The following is a 17,548-nucleotide window of genomic DNA, read 5'->3' on the forward strand; positions in this document are numbered from 1 at the left end:
AATTGCCTGGTCTCAAACTTGGGAATTCCTTGTACTATGAGTACCAGAGCAACGGAATTCACTCTGGGACACTACGCAAAACACCCTGGCCAGAACAAATTTAGGTTCATTTCCCAAATTGGTCCTACCGGGAATCGAGCTCGGGACCTTCGCATCCAGCGCCCACAATGTGAACCGTTAGGTCGTCTAAACTCCTTGAAAATGCAGAATGCAGTAATGCTAACAAACGCTGAATTTTACGTAGTAAACGTGCTGTGTTATTTTGTTTTAGAAGATTTTTCGCAAAATAGTGATTTAACGCATATAAAATATGTTAACTGACTTCAAAATTGGTAATATTTGTAGAGGCCCCTGATTTAATTTTGCATCTTGGTTACTCCACGTACTACGGAAAATTCCTTAGATTGAAACCGGGTAGTTTGTACGATTATCTGGCATAATTATAAGTATATATTCCAATTAATTCGTTTTAACTGATGTTCTATTACAAAAGTGTTGAAATAAATAAAGGTCGCAATTGTAAAATCTGAAGTCTGCAGACTGTCTTGGAACTGAGAGTGCATTTTTCCAAGTTTTATCTCAACGGATAAGATAATCCGGTTGTCTCTTGGCTGCATCACGAGCAGGCTAAACCGGTCATTTATTATAGCCTCACTTTTTATAAAATGCAGTTTCCTACCACGTCTTCGCTGTAGATAATACCTATAACTTGCTTGTGAATTTAGTTTCCGTAAATTGGTGTGACTTCTCAAACAATTGCTATTGTATTTTTTAGGCTGCTGTTGTAACCTAGTCTTTTGTTTGCGTCGTATTTTGTTTTATGTATTGTAACTAAGGCGAACCAAATTACGAAGTAACAAAGTTGTTTAGCAAAATCACAATCGATAAGTATACGGCTCCTTGTTTTTTTAAACAGTTTACTTATATGAGTTTACTTATCAGCACCCTTGGTATATAAAGTCACTTCTGAACATTTATGTCAAAAGATTTTTTATCACATGAAAGTGTTGTTTTATCATAGTAGTGGTAGAGGTCCTTGTGAAAGAGTTCGTCCAGGGAACTACTGCCACTTTACCTATTTCTACCACGAAGCGGTAATACTGTGGTAGCGAACATTACTGCATTCCTGTTTTGAAGGATAAGGGTGAATTTACAGGCACACGGGACTTGGTAACTAATGTCTCAGGGTGACGAACGTAGTGTCAGTACCCCTCAGATCTTTGCGATTTAAAACTCTGGTGGCACTGCATCTGCTACGGACAAGCGTGTCGTTTACCACCAGGCGTACGCCTTGTTCGTCCCGTCACTTGGTATAATAAAAAAAACGAAAATATGCCTGTAATCTTACTTTTACCCTTCAAAATCGGAACACAATAATACTGACATTACTGTTTGACGGCAGAAATAGGTAAAGTAGCTGTACTTCCCTGAACTAACTCTTTCACAAGGAGCCTGACTGCTACTCAAACTCTCGTTCGTAGAATCTTTTAACCTCTCTCCTAAATAGCTTTTACTCTACAGGTGAGGCCTTGTTACACCTAGGATGCGATATAGTAAATTTTACTTTCTAAAAAAAACCGAAAACAATATGTCTGCTCAACTTAACATATAGGTAGCAAAAAGTCCCACGAAGTGAATTCTCTTCCAGTGAACGCGCTGACTCCGCGATTAGGTATCTGACAGTTTGCAGGCGGCTCACGTTTTTTATATGAATTTAGCGAAGACGTCTGCCCGATGTGCCCCCGTTTTGCTGTCGTGATCTCTACATGTAGGATTTATGTTTTTTGTCATCCCTCTTTATGGGTAATGGATATATGGAAGGTTGTGACTTTTGGCACATATATATTGAGTTGAACTTTCAGCTTAAATGTCTATGGGTATTAAAACAGGATAATCAATCTTTACTTACAATTTGGTGGTATAATAAATTTCTTAGCATTTATGTAAATTTAAAACTATAAAATACTATAAATTTAAGTTTTTTAAAGTTAAAAATTAAGTAATTCAGCAGGCCTTTAAGAATTTTAACGACCCTATTCTCCCCTTAGTTGTGCATTTCAATTTCAAACCGCTAGGTTGAGATGCGAAATTCGATCTTCCCGAATCCCCAAGCTCTTTATTCCTTCTCACCCTACTAGTTTTTTCTCTCGTTCTGTCTTCCTATCATACAATCCATCTTTGGATGACATGACATGACAAATAACAATAATAATACAAATAAAAATACTTCGACATCTCTTATTAATAATTATTGAAATTATTGTATTGTATAAAGTATGTTTCCATTACTAATTAAGAATAATGCAATGTAATAATGTGATATAATAACGTAATGTTATGATATTATATTGTAATGTAATAATTTAATATAATTAAATAGTATGATTTATGAATTTAGCCCTCAGATGTTGCTGTGCCCTTGTGCAGGGCGTCACATGTATACCATCAATTAATATTCCATCTTCAAATTTGTAACGTGATATGCAATAAACAATTGAAATTGAAATTGGAACGCGCTGCCGTTCCATTTAAGACGAGTTCAGATCGAAGTATCTTCCATGCGCATGTTGTGCAAACATCTTTATGGCCAGCTTTGAGATCACGACTGTGTTGCTGTGTGTACATATGTATTATACATGTATTTATTTATTTTTTTAATAAATAACGCACACACTCAACATAGCCCCGCACTAGGAAAACCCTGTGTCGCGGGTGCCATGGACACGCATAGACAACCACAAATTACACTCAAACTCACGAGAGAAATAATTGTAGGCCATACAACTATTTCTCCCAGCCCGGGAATCGAACCTGGGACCTCTGCGTGGCAGTCCGGCATAGAAACCGTTCGGCCACTTTGGCAGTTTAATATTATATATGTATATTAACTATGTTTATGTTTATTATCACATTTTGAGTAATGCTAGTTTTGAGTGTGTCACCAACCTATTTTTTTTTGTACATAATGTCTTACGGCATAAAGTCTGACATTTGTACTTTATTGTATTACGCAAAAAAGTTTAAATAATTTATTCACTTGTGCATTTTTTTATAATACCAGGTGACGGGACGAACAAGTTGTGCGTTTGGTAGTAAGCGGTGTCGGCTCGTCACCCTGAGACAAGTTGACCAGTCCCACGTACCTACAGGTATTTTACTAGCATCCTAACCGAAATTACTTCTCTGAACGAACTTTGGAACTCTATTGCTACTAAAATATTTATGCATTATACTGATGACATATTCATGTAACTATTCAAGATTTAGGTAAATACTATCTTAACTTACTTTTACTAAAGTACAAAATAGACTGACAGAAAAATAAGAGAATGATTCTTTCTCATTATATACCGCATAAAACTTTGAAATTTTCTTGAGAAGTCGTTTAGGCAAGAATATGAACCTGAAATTAATAGTTTCCTCGTTCAGTCTTATATTACTGTAAGTTGCCTGCTGCCTGCTCAAGAGTACCGACGAGTTGCCAAATGGAACACTGAATATAAAAATTTACTTTTTATAATTTATGATATCTAGTGATGGGAATTACAAGTCGTAGGTGGTGAGACGACACGTCTACCTTAACAGTTACAGTGCCACACTCAGCTTTAAGTTGCAAAAATATAAAGGGCACTACTACTGCACCGGTAACCCTGATACTTACAGTTGGCAAATACCATTTCCCCAGTTCTTAAGGGTTAACTGTTCACGCGAAAAGCGGTAGTGCTCTTAGAGTTGAAATATGTACGGTGGTACTTTGCTGGAAGAACTATTTCATACTTTCTAAAAATTGTTTACATTGTTTTTACTTTTGTTCTCGATTTTTTTTTCTGTTTATTACTTTATTATTATAATTCCAAACAATAATTATTAATACGAAGATCGAACACAAAAAAAATTCTTTCAATTTGACAAGGCTTTGTTTTAATAAGTATAAAAAAGTAATTTTACAAAAAATAAACGAATGTCATAGTAGTAAAACAGCATTACAATCAATATTATAAAACAAATTTTCAAAATTTATCATAAATAATAAATTTAGAAAAATGTATACAGGACTTCGAAATACTAATAATACATTTGTTGGCAATTAATTTGTTAAAACGCATCTTTAGGTGTTTTTTATTGAGTATCTTAGTGCACACAATATATATACGGCCCCGCATTAACTAGAATATTTCTTAAATATTGAAATGTATTATCTGATATTCCGCAAGCAGCTTGAAGGAAAGTATCCAATTACATTCTCTTCATAATCCTCGCCGGAACTTTCGTCACTTATTGTGTCTGCAACACCGTCATGTGACATTAAACCCACACATCTTAAGAAATGATTATACATAATCCCAGAACAAAGAATTCCATCTTTATTGTGCAGTATGATTAAGAACAAACATGACGATCCAGGGCATTTGCTTAGAGGACGCCTACAAATATATTAATACAAGGACAATCTTCTTCTTATCGTATCGATACAGTATAATGCTTGCCCTTGTAGAGAAAGATTTCCCAGTCTGTGTAACGTAGAATACGTTTGTTACCCAGGATGCGCCAGACGAACAAAAAATTCAATAGTACGTCGAGATTGGATGCTCCTCTCTAATGACAATTAAAAATATTATAACACACACACACACTCACTCATATCCCGCACTTGAAAAACCCTGTATCGCGGGTGCTATAGCCACATAGACAACCACATATTACACCCAATTTTGTGACTTACTTCACTTTCATAATGAATATTTAGCAGTTTTAGTTCAAAGTCAATGTGAAATAATCTTTATTTCATAGGTAAGCAAATTACACTTCAAATCGTTATAGTGATTAAACTGTACTGCTCATTCGTAAGGCAGATTCCCCTGAGAAGAATGAGCAAGAAACTCTAGGGGTTGCTCTTTACAAATAAATATACATTTGAATACAGTTATCATTACAATATTTAATTTAAACATCTTAGATCGAGAATACCTGAAAGAGCTAAATGGGTTACTACCACAGATTTTTGTCATCCAAGTAGGCAGAAATTGTATTTTTTTAGCATAAAGTTTTTGTTTCACAATACTTTTAAGCCTCGTATATGGCAAATTGTGAATATCAATCGGAATCTTATCATAGGAGCGCATATTGCCCCTTAAATGAATATGAGACTTTATGAAGAAGTCTGTCAAGAACTGCTAGTTTATTTTTATTCCTCCTATTAATGTTGTATCTGTCACTATTTGTCATAAAACCATGAATAAATTCGTAAGAAGTGCGATTACTAGAGTTACTTCACTTTTATTGTAGACGATATGATTAAAAGTGATACCATTAAGCAAAATAATACACTTTTACAATGAACGACACATTTCTACACGTACCTACGTAATTATATATTTATCAGAAGTATAAACGAAAAACCTTCGCGTTTTCCTTTACCAATATTTTATTTCACGCGACGCACAGCGCCATCTATGAAAATTTACGCGAAGTAGGTGGTAGTAGTATCAAATACACCAGGCTGAATACGCTAAGTGTCCATTCTACTAGATGTCAAAAAACATGCAGCCCGTATCCTTTTGCGCCTTACGCCCGGGGGTTCAAAAATAAAAAAAGAACAATTTTTGCACGTATTATTACCGACTCTTTCCATCTGCTGAGATTATACGTAACCTTTAAATTTTAATGGCTTCCATTAAACGTGCTTCCGAGAGCAAGATGCCGTTTCAAGCGAGGTACGATAGTTAATTGTTTTGACCATTGCTTTTTAAAGGAACATTTTGACTGAGAATAATTTTAATCCGGTATGTTGATTGCATTTGCTAAAGAGGTTATTGCTGATATTTATTTGCAAATGGTTATTTTTAAATACGAACAACCTCGCAGGACTATTATTACTGACAACTTATACAACATCTTTTGTTACGTGACTTTTTACAACACTTTTTAAAACTATATTTTGGTAGTAAGTTGTTTAGCAACGCCTCTCGCGTGCTGTCATTCATAAAAATAAATTTTGGTGATGCGTGCTTCCTTTTTGCTATCACATAGAGTCAAAACTGCTTCCGTGGCCGAACATTTACCATGCTGGACTGCCACTGCCCAAGGCGCACACTTTATAAGCCTTAAAACTGTTATACATATAAACAGTCTTAATATGGTATAGATTTAGATAATAGTTCTCTATAAATGGTTTTAGAAAAAGAAATTGTTCTTACAGACTTATTTCACTCAAGTCAAAATTTTAACACCTTCTTAATACCAAACATCTTATTTAAGTGTAACCTCTCTTAAGATTTACTCTTATAGTCCTTATTTTAAGTTCATCTGTAGAACAACTGATTATTTTTAGTAAAGTTGTTCTATACACATCCAGTAAAGCCTATTAACACTCTAAAAACTAGTGTTCTTAAGTTTATTCTAGATATATTTAATTTATAGACATTCTGTAGTGTTTGTACTTATTGACAAACACGTTATAGCGCGTCTTCAGTAGATTTTATTTAAAAAAATACTACAATTAGGGTTTTTACTCTATTGGACGTTGTAAGAGTTCATGCAAAATGGATAAAGTAAAGAATATTAAAAGATCTGGTGGAAGTGGTAAACCTTGGATATTAAGTCACATCATTCGATACAATCAGCGTTGCCAATGCCAAATGTTCAAAATCCCTAAAAATCACTATACATATAATAATAATAATAACGTACACACTCAACATAGCCCCGCACTAGGGAAACCCTGTGTCGCGGGTGCCATGGACACACGTAGACAACCACAAATTACACCCAAACTCACGAGAGAAATAAATGCAGGCCATACAAATAATTCTACCGACCCGGGAATTGAACCTGGGACCTCTGCATGGCAGTCCGGCATGGTAAACGTTTGGCCACGGAGGCAGTTATATTAATTATAATATCAATTAGATTCAACATTAATCTGTAATCAGTCTGAACAAAAAATCATTTTTCTTTGCCTTACAAAATTAAGCAAATTGATTATTTGTTGTGCATTTGGTGACACTATGTTAACGTTAGAAATAATAAATGAGTTTCGACCTATATTTAATATTTAAAGTTGACGAGTGGTAAGTTGCGGTGTGGAAGTACCAACTGCTCGGCTTTGTTTATGAATAGCTGATTTCGTTTTGCTTCATACCGGGGACCGTCCTAAGCGGGAGGAAGAATCGCGAACTCAACATGCACCGACTGGTAATTTTACAATTCAGAACCAAGTGCTCTAATAATAATTCTATTTAAGCTGCTTGTTAATAATACGAGGGATGTGCGATGTTGAATAACACGTCGATATAGTCCATCACAGTCTTTCTAACAGTAACGATCAAACTAGCGATGCATCAGCAATTGATAGATTAAACAAAATGATAAAATGTTAGATTGCGCTTTGCGAGGAAAATGTGGGGACATTTTCCTCGCATAGCGCCAATCCCCACAAAATCCCCTATCTAGTTGAAACTCCCCACAATTTGGGGAATTCCCTACAAATTGGCAACGCTGGGTACAATAGTCGTAATTCGCGCTCGGGCCGGTCATGGCCGGCATTTGTTTGTTGACAAATAAATAAACATTGTGAAGTAATTCCGTGTTGTGAAATGATAAAAATAATTGAAATGAGCGCGTAAACTATTGTACTTCAATGTTGTGTATGTGTATTGTGCCATCTATCAATAGAATATAGTGAAATCATTGTGTGAAATGTGGTTGGCGTGATAAAATGACCTCAATTTTGTAATGAAAATTGAGGTTATTTTTTCCATCATAAGTTAGGTATGTCATTAAAATATTCCTTATATTTAAATGATACGAAATATATCCACCTTTCTAGTCATATTATAGCACATTCCTTATAATTATACAGAATAACGTTTTTTTGCGACAAATTGGATTTTTTCCAATTGTTTTTTGGACCTAGTGTTTTGAAAAGTTTTTTATTGCATAAACTCACTTTTTCGTATAACCTATATAAATTTAGTATTATAAAGGTTTTATAATACTGTCAAAAGAAAAAACCGCTTAGAAACATCGCGTTTTGTAGACAATCATAAAAATCTCATAGGAGGAATATTCTTCGACAAGTTCAACTACACTAAAGCAAGTAAAAATAATCTTTTCGTATTCTACAGTTTTTCTATAGATAAAGCTATAGACAAAATGCTCCCAACTGTGTTTCGAAAAAAGCTTTAAATTCTTATCGCCATTTTTATTTTTAAGGAATGACTATGAAGTAGCCAAGAAAAATTTCTTTTCTTTTTGAAAAGTAAATCTGAGTTGAAATTAGCTTGAAGAAGCCTAGAACTTCTTGGAAATGGTTTGTTTTGTGAGTTGTTTTGTATATTTAAGCTTTCTATAAATATTTAAAACCGAAAATCGACAATTGTATTTTTAATAAGTTTATATTTTATACTTAAATATTTAAAATTTAGCGAGCGAATTACTTTTATGCCAGGTTTTACATCACTTTTCACAATGTATTTAAAGTCGCACGTCAATTTGCGCTTTCTAACCAATTAAACATTGCGCGAAAAAGACAGAAATATTATGTCTAATTTCACCATGTTGCAATTTAACCATTTAAGCAATGCATGCAATTTAAGCCATTAAACTTGAAATCTATTAGTATTAAGAGAATTGCGTCCTATGTTTGTAACTATTTAGTATTTTGGTTTTAAAATAGCATTACTAAGAAAACTATCATAGACTATAAATTATCTAAAAACTATCTACAAGACTAAATAAAAACTGTCTACATTCTACAAATTGTCTTGTAGCATTCTAGAAGGGTTACTGCAGAAAAAAGATAAGAATCACTCTTAACACTACCTACAGATAGTTTCTCAAAGCACTCTTGTGATCTACTAATAAAGTTGTGCCCACTCTTTCTTTAAATTATCTAGAAACCTTCTTCGAGATATCTTGAGGGAATTTGAACTCTTAAAATATTCATTCGAATTAAATTCTATTAGATATCTTATAGTATATATTTAGATATGGGTGTGCTGCTCGGGTGCAGAGGTTTAATTCCCGTACCGGGAGAAATATTTGTTGTATATGTGTATCTATGGCACCCGCGATACAGAATCTCTCTAGTGCGGACCTATATGAGTGTGTGTGTTATTATTATTATTATTACAAAAAGATATCATCGTTTTTAATTTTTTTTTCTCTTTTTTTAATATTTTATTTTTTTCTACGAAACTGTGATTTGATAAATTATTAAAATCATGGAATAAAAGTTGTTGTTTCAGATGTTAGTAATATAGTCCTGGGAGGTTGTTAGTATTTTACAAATAACCCTTTATATTTTTATCTAATAATTATATATCGACTTCTTCAATTTTCGCGGTTGTCACTCATTGGGAATGAAACAATTTTTTTCTCTAGGATATAAAATAGCTAATAACTGTTTTTTCAGACAAACCAACGTTTTGGACTCTTTACAGCCTGTTTCACGGCTATAGAACACTGGAGAAAAGTACTGGTAGATACATCGTGTATACAACCAGGGTAGATTGGATATGCTTCGTTGTTTTATTTTTAATACTAAATAGTACTGCAATCAAAGATTTTTTTTAAAGTTGCCTCATCTGGGAATTGAACCGACAAAATGTAAAAAAACCTGTATTTTTATGATGCCGATCGAAAGGGTCAATAATAATGATTAATTTCTACTAAGTACCTTTAATTAAAGAAACATCATGAAATTTTACATTTAACTTTAAAAAACACCTATCGATCCTCTCGTACAGCACGCCCTTCTAGCGGAAGTCCCCAGTAGCTTCCTGAGCCGAGGTCCGTGCGTTAAGAGTTTTTAGCTTGCCCATTCATCCGGTGGCGCAGTTAAGGCCATCAGCGGCCAACTAACAAAAAATCCTTCAGAAAAAAAAGGGATGATTTTGAATGGGATATTATAGATATCCATCCATAAACACATAAAAAATCTTGCTATGATAGAAAACCCTGTCTAACCTTTATCTATAAATATTCCAGTTAGACTATAAAAATTCATTACTTGACACACCTGACTTTATGACGTCATAACTCGCGTTCAGTCATTAACTGCACGTAAAATATCAGGCTTACAAATATATAAAATTTCCATACATAGGTACTTACTCCATTTATAGGGTTGTATTTCTTGAGACGTTAACAGCTTGTAAAACGCTTGTAAATGTAAGGGTCTAATTAGAGAGGTATGGGTACTGTAATAAATTATTGTTAAAGTTTAAAGCAAGATTCAAGTGGTTTAATGTGCTTTTAGAAGCATTAATAGTGCGCTCCTAGTAGAGGTGAAAAGCAAAATTGGCCATTGCTTTTACCTATGTAGGTACATCTTAAGTATGGAGATTTTCATTTCTGATACATTAAACAAAGATAGCGCGATGAGGCTCTTCGAACAGACGAAGTCTCTAACTGTAATTTAGATTAATGGTGCAAAATCCGCTCCTTGGTGGACACCCGTATTCAGTAATGAAAATTTACAGGGTTTGGGTAGTAGGGCTACATTTTTACTAACAGAGCTGCCTTCCCAGTGGATATAAATCGGCAAAAAATCTGTTCATATCCGCGGATCAAGGAGAATGGCATTCTGTTTTTATTCTATAAAGTTGTAACTAAATCCAAGTGTGTAAAAGCTGAATTTACAATTCATTTAAATACATCATAGGCTTTTGCTAAACTAAAGCAAAGTTCCATCCCTAATTACACGTTTGACCGATTTCGATTTTATGTCAGCTTTTCGATAAAGGAAGTTATATTACTTTTGTTAGAAACCTTTTCGATTTTCGTATAAGTAGGTCCATTATACAGTTCAGATTACATTACGATTTTTTTTACATTTTAATCAAGTGCGTGTTTTTTCTACGACCAAGAAATTGCGCGCCTAATAGTTAGCATTCATAGTAGTTATAGTGCCACTCAGACCTTTAAACAGCAAAGATAAGGCTGCTAACAGATTGACTGCATATTTTACAGTTAATGCGTGAAGTCGTCATGCTGATGCGACTTCAAGCATCGATGTGAACGATAGTCCGCGAATGAAAAGTAGTCCTTGACATTCTCACGAGGATACAATCATTATTTTTTAGCAGACTTCAAAAAAGGAGGAGTTCTCAATTCGAATGTATGTTTTTTCTGTTTTTTTGTATGTATGTTACGCGATAACTCCGGAATTAGTGAACTGATTTTGATGATTCTTTTTTGTAGGAAAAAGAGTACCTTAGTAGTGATCTCATTTGAATTTGAAGAAAATATTCCATCTCTAAGGGTGGCAAAATGGGGGATGAATCCGGTTTAGCGCACTTTCCGATAACGATTTCAAAAACATGTAATTTCACGAACTTTTAAGGTCGATTTTTTTAATACTCTGTACTGAGATTATTGCGTAAATCGTTAATTTCTTGTTTTTAAATTATATTTTATTTATTAAAAGTGGTATTAAATTTGTTTCATCTTGTTTTAATTTCGGGTACAGTAGATAAAAATCACCTTCTCTATAGCAAGGTAACGACCGTGGATCTGTCCACGCTGCATGCTTTCGTTTTTGGCTACACCGACGAAAGCGTAACAATATAACGGAAGTAGTGTCCATACTTCCGTCTCGACGTCAACTATTACATTGAGCACCTAAGCGAGGCGTGCGGCGATAACTGCCTGCAGTAATGTTGACATTCGCACATGTAGTTCGTTTAATAACAGGCTAGGGGCATTGCCATTGCGCCTGTCACCCTGAGACGTAAGTTGACAAGTCTCATCTGCCAGCAATTTCACTCGCACCCTTACCCTTAAAAAAACCGGAACACAGCAATGCTCACATCGCCGTTTGGCGGCCGAAATAGATAAGGTGGCAGTACTTCCTTGTAGGAATCTTTCACAAGGTAATAATAATAATAATGCGCTTACACTCATAGCACCGCACAAGGGAAATCCTGTATCAAGGATGCCATGGACATACATATAGACAACCACAAACTACACCCAAACTCACAAGAGAAATAATAATCATAACAATAAAGACATCAATTTCTCCAGACTCGGGAATCGAACCCGAGACCTCTGCGTGGCAGTCCGGCATGATAACCGTTCGGTCACGGAGGCAGTTAAAGGTGCTCTACTGCTACTTAAACTTATTTGATTCACTGTTGTGAAACAGGGATGATTTAATCGATGTAGGTACGTACTGGCATAACCTAAGGAATCAAACAAATTTTGTTCTAGTCTTCTGATAGTTAAAGTGAAAAGTTTTAGCTTTTAAAATTCATTTACTAAAGTCTGCTAACTCGTGGTACAGCTAGTCGATTTCTTTTGCTTTAAAAGTAAATAAGATGACAATTATAAATCTTCTCTTTTTATTACGATCTTTTATTTTTTTTCTTTTTATTGCGTTTTGCGGCTTCTGAATCCCACTAAAGTGTCGCATGTACGATTTCGAACCAACCTATACTTACATACATAGTACATCTCAACCTATATAATACATCTTAAATATCGAAATCGTTGAAGAACCCTCGGTCGACCTATAAACGAGGGAGAAAGCTTTCTCGGGTCCGGTGACACTGCGACGTGAGGACCTTTACAAATATTAACAGTTTACGGCCGAGGCGTGTTGATGATGATAGGTACAGGGTTTTGGGAAAGGATAGTGGTCCCCGTACTGATAAAAATACGTAAAGCTAAACCTCATTGTAAGTTCTTCGTTATTTTATTTCACTTCTTGAATAGGAACATGGATTTAAAATATATTTTTTAATACAGTTGGTCAAAACGTGGTATTTTTCATATTACAAATCGTGCCGAAAGTTGGATTTTTCGGACTAGTGCTTTTTACTTTTCCATTTTTTTTTTAATTTGCTGTTGTTTCAAGTCTTAAACATAGAACTAAATAAGTTATATATTTAGTCAATATTGTGCTTTGTGACGTAAATCACTCGTCATTAAAATTTATATTTACTTACAAACATCTTATTTGTTTAAATTGCATAGGTGTTTTATAAAACAACGGGTTACATTTAAAAATACCAACATATTTTCCATAAAGATGGCTGATTGAGTATTAACAATGACCGGAGGTGAGTATTAAGCGAGACACTAAACTAGTAATTTTAATGTGGCTGAATACTGGGAACAGTTGCCATTGTACTCTGAATTTTTACAGACAAAGAAATAAAATGAGTTTTTTTTTGTATTATTTTATTTTACTTTCAATGTAGTTTTTTCGCAAATGTATTAAAAAACGTCGTTTGATACACATGCGGATTTGTCATTTTCACTTGTCTCGAGTCTTGGTCCTCGCCTCTGGCTCGGGCCAAGAAACCTCGAGATTCGTGAATAATGACTAACTTTCCGCACTTGTATCAAAAATAATTATTTGCTTGTATATACTTTTAAATTTTCGCGTTGCATTGTACTTACCTACCTGGTTTCCTTTGGTAGGTGTAAAAAATACCTATTCGTATGTAAACGCGTTTGTTCCCGTTACCAAATGTTGGATTTTACTTACCAACAATATTATCACCACAATGAAATGAAAAATAATTTTCAAATTATTATTTTTTTATTATCACCATTTGCTACGATCATAGATTTAGTATATGCTACGATATAACTCTCTAGTAGCAGTAGAACGCCTTGTAAAAAAATTCGTCCAGAGAAGTAACACCACCTTACATGTTTCTGCCGCTAAGCAGTAATTTAAGCATTACTGCGTACCGGTTTTGAAGTATACGGACGCTGGTGAAATTACAGGTACATGGGATTTATCAACTTATTTCTCAGGGTGTCGGGCGCTATTTAAAGCTCTGAGTGGTATTTGTAAATGCCATGGACGAACGTGTCGCTTACCACCAGGCGCACGACTTGTTCGTCCCATCACTTGGTATTATAAAATCAATACAGAGTACTAAAAAACCGATCTCAAAAGTCAATTATCCCCTAGTTTGCCACCCTTTAAATGGGACGACATCTGAGGTACCCTCTTTACAACAAAAAAAAAACATCGACTTGAGAACATCGTCCATTTTTTTAAGTCGGTTGAAAAGAAAGAAAAACATATGTCTAGCAATAATTATGCCCACTTGTAAGACGCTGGTGTTCGTATTAGGCCTGTATTACAGGTTACTATATACGTACATAATTATATAGCACATTAATATAGCACTATTATGACATAACAGTCGTAATTTACTTCTACAGTAAAAGCTGTAACTAGGAAAACCCTTAATCGCGGGGCCGTGGACTGCCATGGAAATGCCGGTTTTTGTGTCGGTTTCAGGGGAAATCGAAAGTTTTTTCGATTCGATGGCATTTTGGATCCCTTACGATTTTGAACCTAAGTTTCCGCAACAAGAGTGAAAATAAGGCATATCAATCGACAAATTTTCATGAGTCCTGGTATACATTGGTTTACCACAGTCTATATAACTAATATAATAACGCAAACAGTCATATTTCAGTGCTATACACTTTTAAGCTTAAAAGCATGATATTGTCCTCGTACACATACATGTATTGTACTGAATAAATTTATTTTCTTTCTTTCTTTCATAGCCCCGCATAAGACTATTGGGCACTTGTGACGCGGGTGCCGTGGACACACACATAGACAACTATGAATTACACCCAAATTCACGAGAGATGTAAATATAGGCTATACAAATATTTCTAATAGGCCCGGGAATCGAACCTGGGACCTCTGCATGGCAGACGAGCATGGTAACTGTTCGGCAACGGAAGCTGCAAAATATATCATAAAGGCTGTAATGCAAACGGCGTTTTTGGAAATGTCTGTTCATAAATATTTGACAACATCACATACGTTGCTCTGATCCCAAAGTAAATACCTAAAACACTTGTATTATGGAAATCGGAAGCAACGATGGTACCACAAACACCCAGACCCAAAACAATATAGAAAAGTTAGATTTTTTCTACATTGACCCGACAGGGGTCAATCAAACCTGAAACCTCAGACCATAGACGTCGTAAAATAAAAAAGTATGATAAGTGATAAAAATTGTCTTTTCAAAGTATATAACAACAATAATAAATGGTAATCATTAACAGAAATAATTTAGTACGAGCGAAGATGAAAAAATGTCTTAAATAAATCATAAAGAAATCTTCCACAAAAAGTATTCGTGATACGAGGTCATATTTAACATCAGACATTATTCGAACGTCTTAGTAAAAAGTTAACATTATTATCTTTTTCTTGGCAGCGTTACCACGATTTCCGTCTTAACTACTTTTTCTACTTACAAATACTATCGATAACTTACTCTTTAGTGTGTTTACCTACACGTTTACCACAGGAAGGTTCGAAAATACCGTAAATCTTGTTTTGAAAATTCCGACAGAGAAAAGGAAACATTCGCACTATTTTCCCGCGCGTGTTAGGAATTATGATTTCGCTAACGTTCTAACCAGACAAACGTGCCACGAAATTATGGGAGTCCTAACTTCGCGATTAAGTATAGATCAGTAACTATTGTTGTCGATAAATGACAAAAACAGAAGGTAAACAATAAAACAACACACACAACTATCAACTATTATTTGTTTTGGTAATAATACTTATGATTTGTGTAATCTTAAAGAAAAAGGAAGAGAGCAAAAAGAAAAAGAATCGTATTTATGAAAGAAACAGTTTATAGATACAATGTTACATATAATGGTCGTGCGAAATGATTTTTTAAATATCTACATTAGAAATATGTATTACTTACTTACTGACATAATGTAACTTGTTACAAAGTGTAGTTAAGAATAAGAATTTTCAAACAAGTAGTAGGAAAAATGGATGGAAAAAAAGTCTTGTTTTAGTTACATACGTTCAAGAAAGCAAAGCAACTCTCAGTTCTATTGAAAACGTTTTGTTCAAAGTATCGGATCCCTGAATACATTATGCTAAGCGGCAGCCCGGGTCGGCTTATACAATTTCCGAAAAAAAATATTTTCCCGATATATAAAAAAAACAGCTCGAAGGATCGGGAGAAAAAAAATCCGTTAGAAAATTCAAAAAGCATAAATTTGTTCCTATATTACTTTGAAAGGCCTTATATGTTTTAAAATGACAAGAGTTTCCACATTTATTCAGTGCAGTCAATGGCTTACAACGGCGATCTGATTTACCTATAGGGGAAGGAGAATGAAGAATAAGCCCAATTTTTTAATAATATAAAATTTAGAAGTTATTTATAATAATTACTCATATATATGACAAATGAATAAAAGACCCACGGGTCCCGGGCCGCAAAGCTAGATGAAACGACCGTTCAATATATCTCCCTAATACCCTTCGAATTAACCACAAAAAACCAAATTCCTATTCGCAGCACGTCTGAGGAAGCTTGCAACTTCGGGACTTAAGCCTCGGCCAAAGTTGTTCACAAGGTGGACAAATGACGATCGTCCTTTCTAACTTTCGAGTTTGTGGACAAAAGGGGAAAATTATGAGGTATGCTTACTTTTCTTTCTGCATACTTAATTGATACAGCACGTCCATCTATATATATAAATTATCTAAAATAATTAAAATTAAATTGTTTATCTACTAAACATTTGGCCCTGGACTATTATTTATGTACAATATTTTATTGTTTCAATGAATATTTATAATGAAATTCATATTTGAATTTCAATTGGAACACAATGCACATGCGGGTATGATAGAATTTCCGAAACATTTTTCTTTCTACCTCATTCGGAACCTTGTTGCAAGCAAGTCAAGTAACTGAAGATTTAGTGCGTTTACCCTTTCCAGGTTAAATTGAATTGTGACAACATTATCCATGTCCACTTTAATTATTTGCAATACTTACTAAGATAAAAATATGTTTTTTACCAACACTAATTTATACGAAAGTGTGTACATGAAGGGCAATGGAGCCCAGTGGGAGAGTGCCTCTAATAAATATCTCTAGCCAAAGATGAAGTAAATATCGATTAACCCGTATAACTCAAATTCTTATGACTTCAAATTCAGAAGCTTAGTTTTAGTCCCAGCAGAGAGAGAGTTCGTCCAGGGAAGTCACTGCCACCTTCTTCCGCCTTTTATTTTTCCGAGCATTACTGCATTCCAATTTTGAAGGGTAAGGGTGCTGGTGAAATTACGGGCACAAGAGGCTTGTCAACTTATGTCTCAGGGTAACGGGCGTAGTGGCATTGCCCCTCGGGTCTCTGCGACTTAAAGCTCTGAGTGGCACTGCGACTGTTAAGGACAGGCATGACGCTTTCCACCAGGCACACGACTTGTTCGTCCTGTCACCTGGTATCACAAAAAAAGCTAAACTATAAGTACCAATGGCTTTAAATTCAGTAGCTGAAAGTGAATTTGTAGCTAACAGTAAAGGAAAACATCTTCAAGAAACGCGAAATCCTCAACCCAAAGTGTCAAGTGTCTAATGACCATGACATTAAGGCGGCAAATTCTGGCGCGTACACGGAGCGTTCAAGATTTGCGCGTACATCTTTTGATGGATATATCCAGCACAAGACATTGCGCCCTGACTGACTGAACTAAAGACTGAACGCCCCATGGTTGCGAGTTAGT

This window comes from Hyposmocoma kahamanoa, unplaced genomic scaffold (assembly GCF_003589595.1).
Source record: "Hyposmocoma kahamanoa isolate Upper Pololo Valley unplaced genomic scaffold, ASM358959v1 232, whole genome shotgun sequence".
Taxonomy (NCBI): domain Eukaryota; kingdom Metazoa; phylum Arthropoda; class Insecta; order Lepidoptera; family Cosmopterigidae; genus Hyposmocoma; species Hyposmocoma kahamanoa.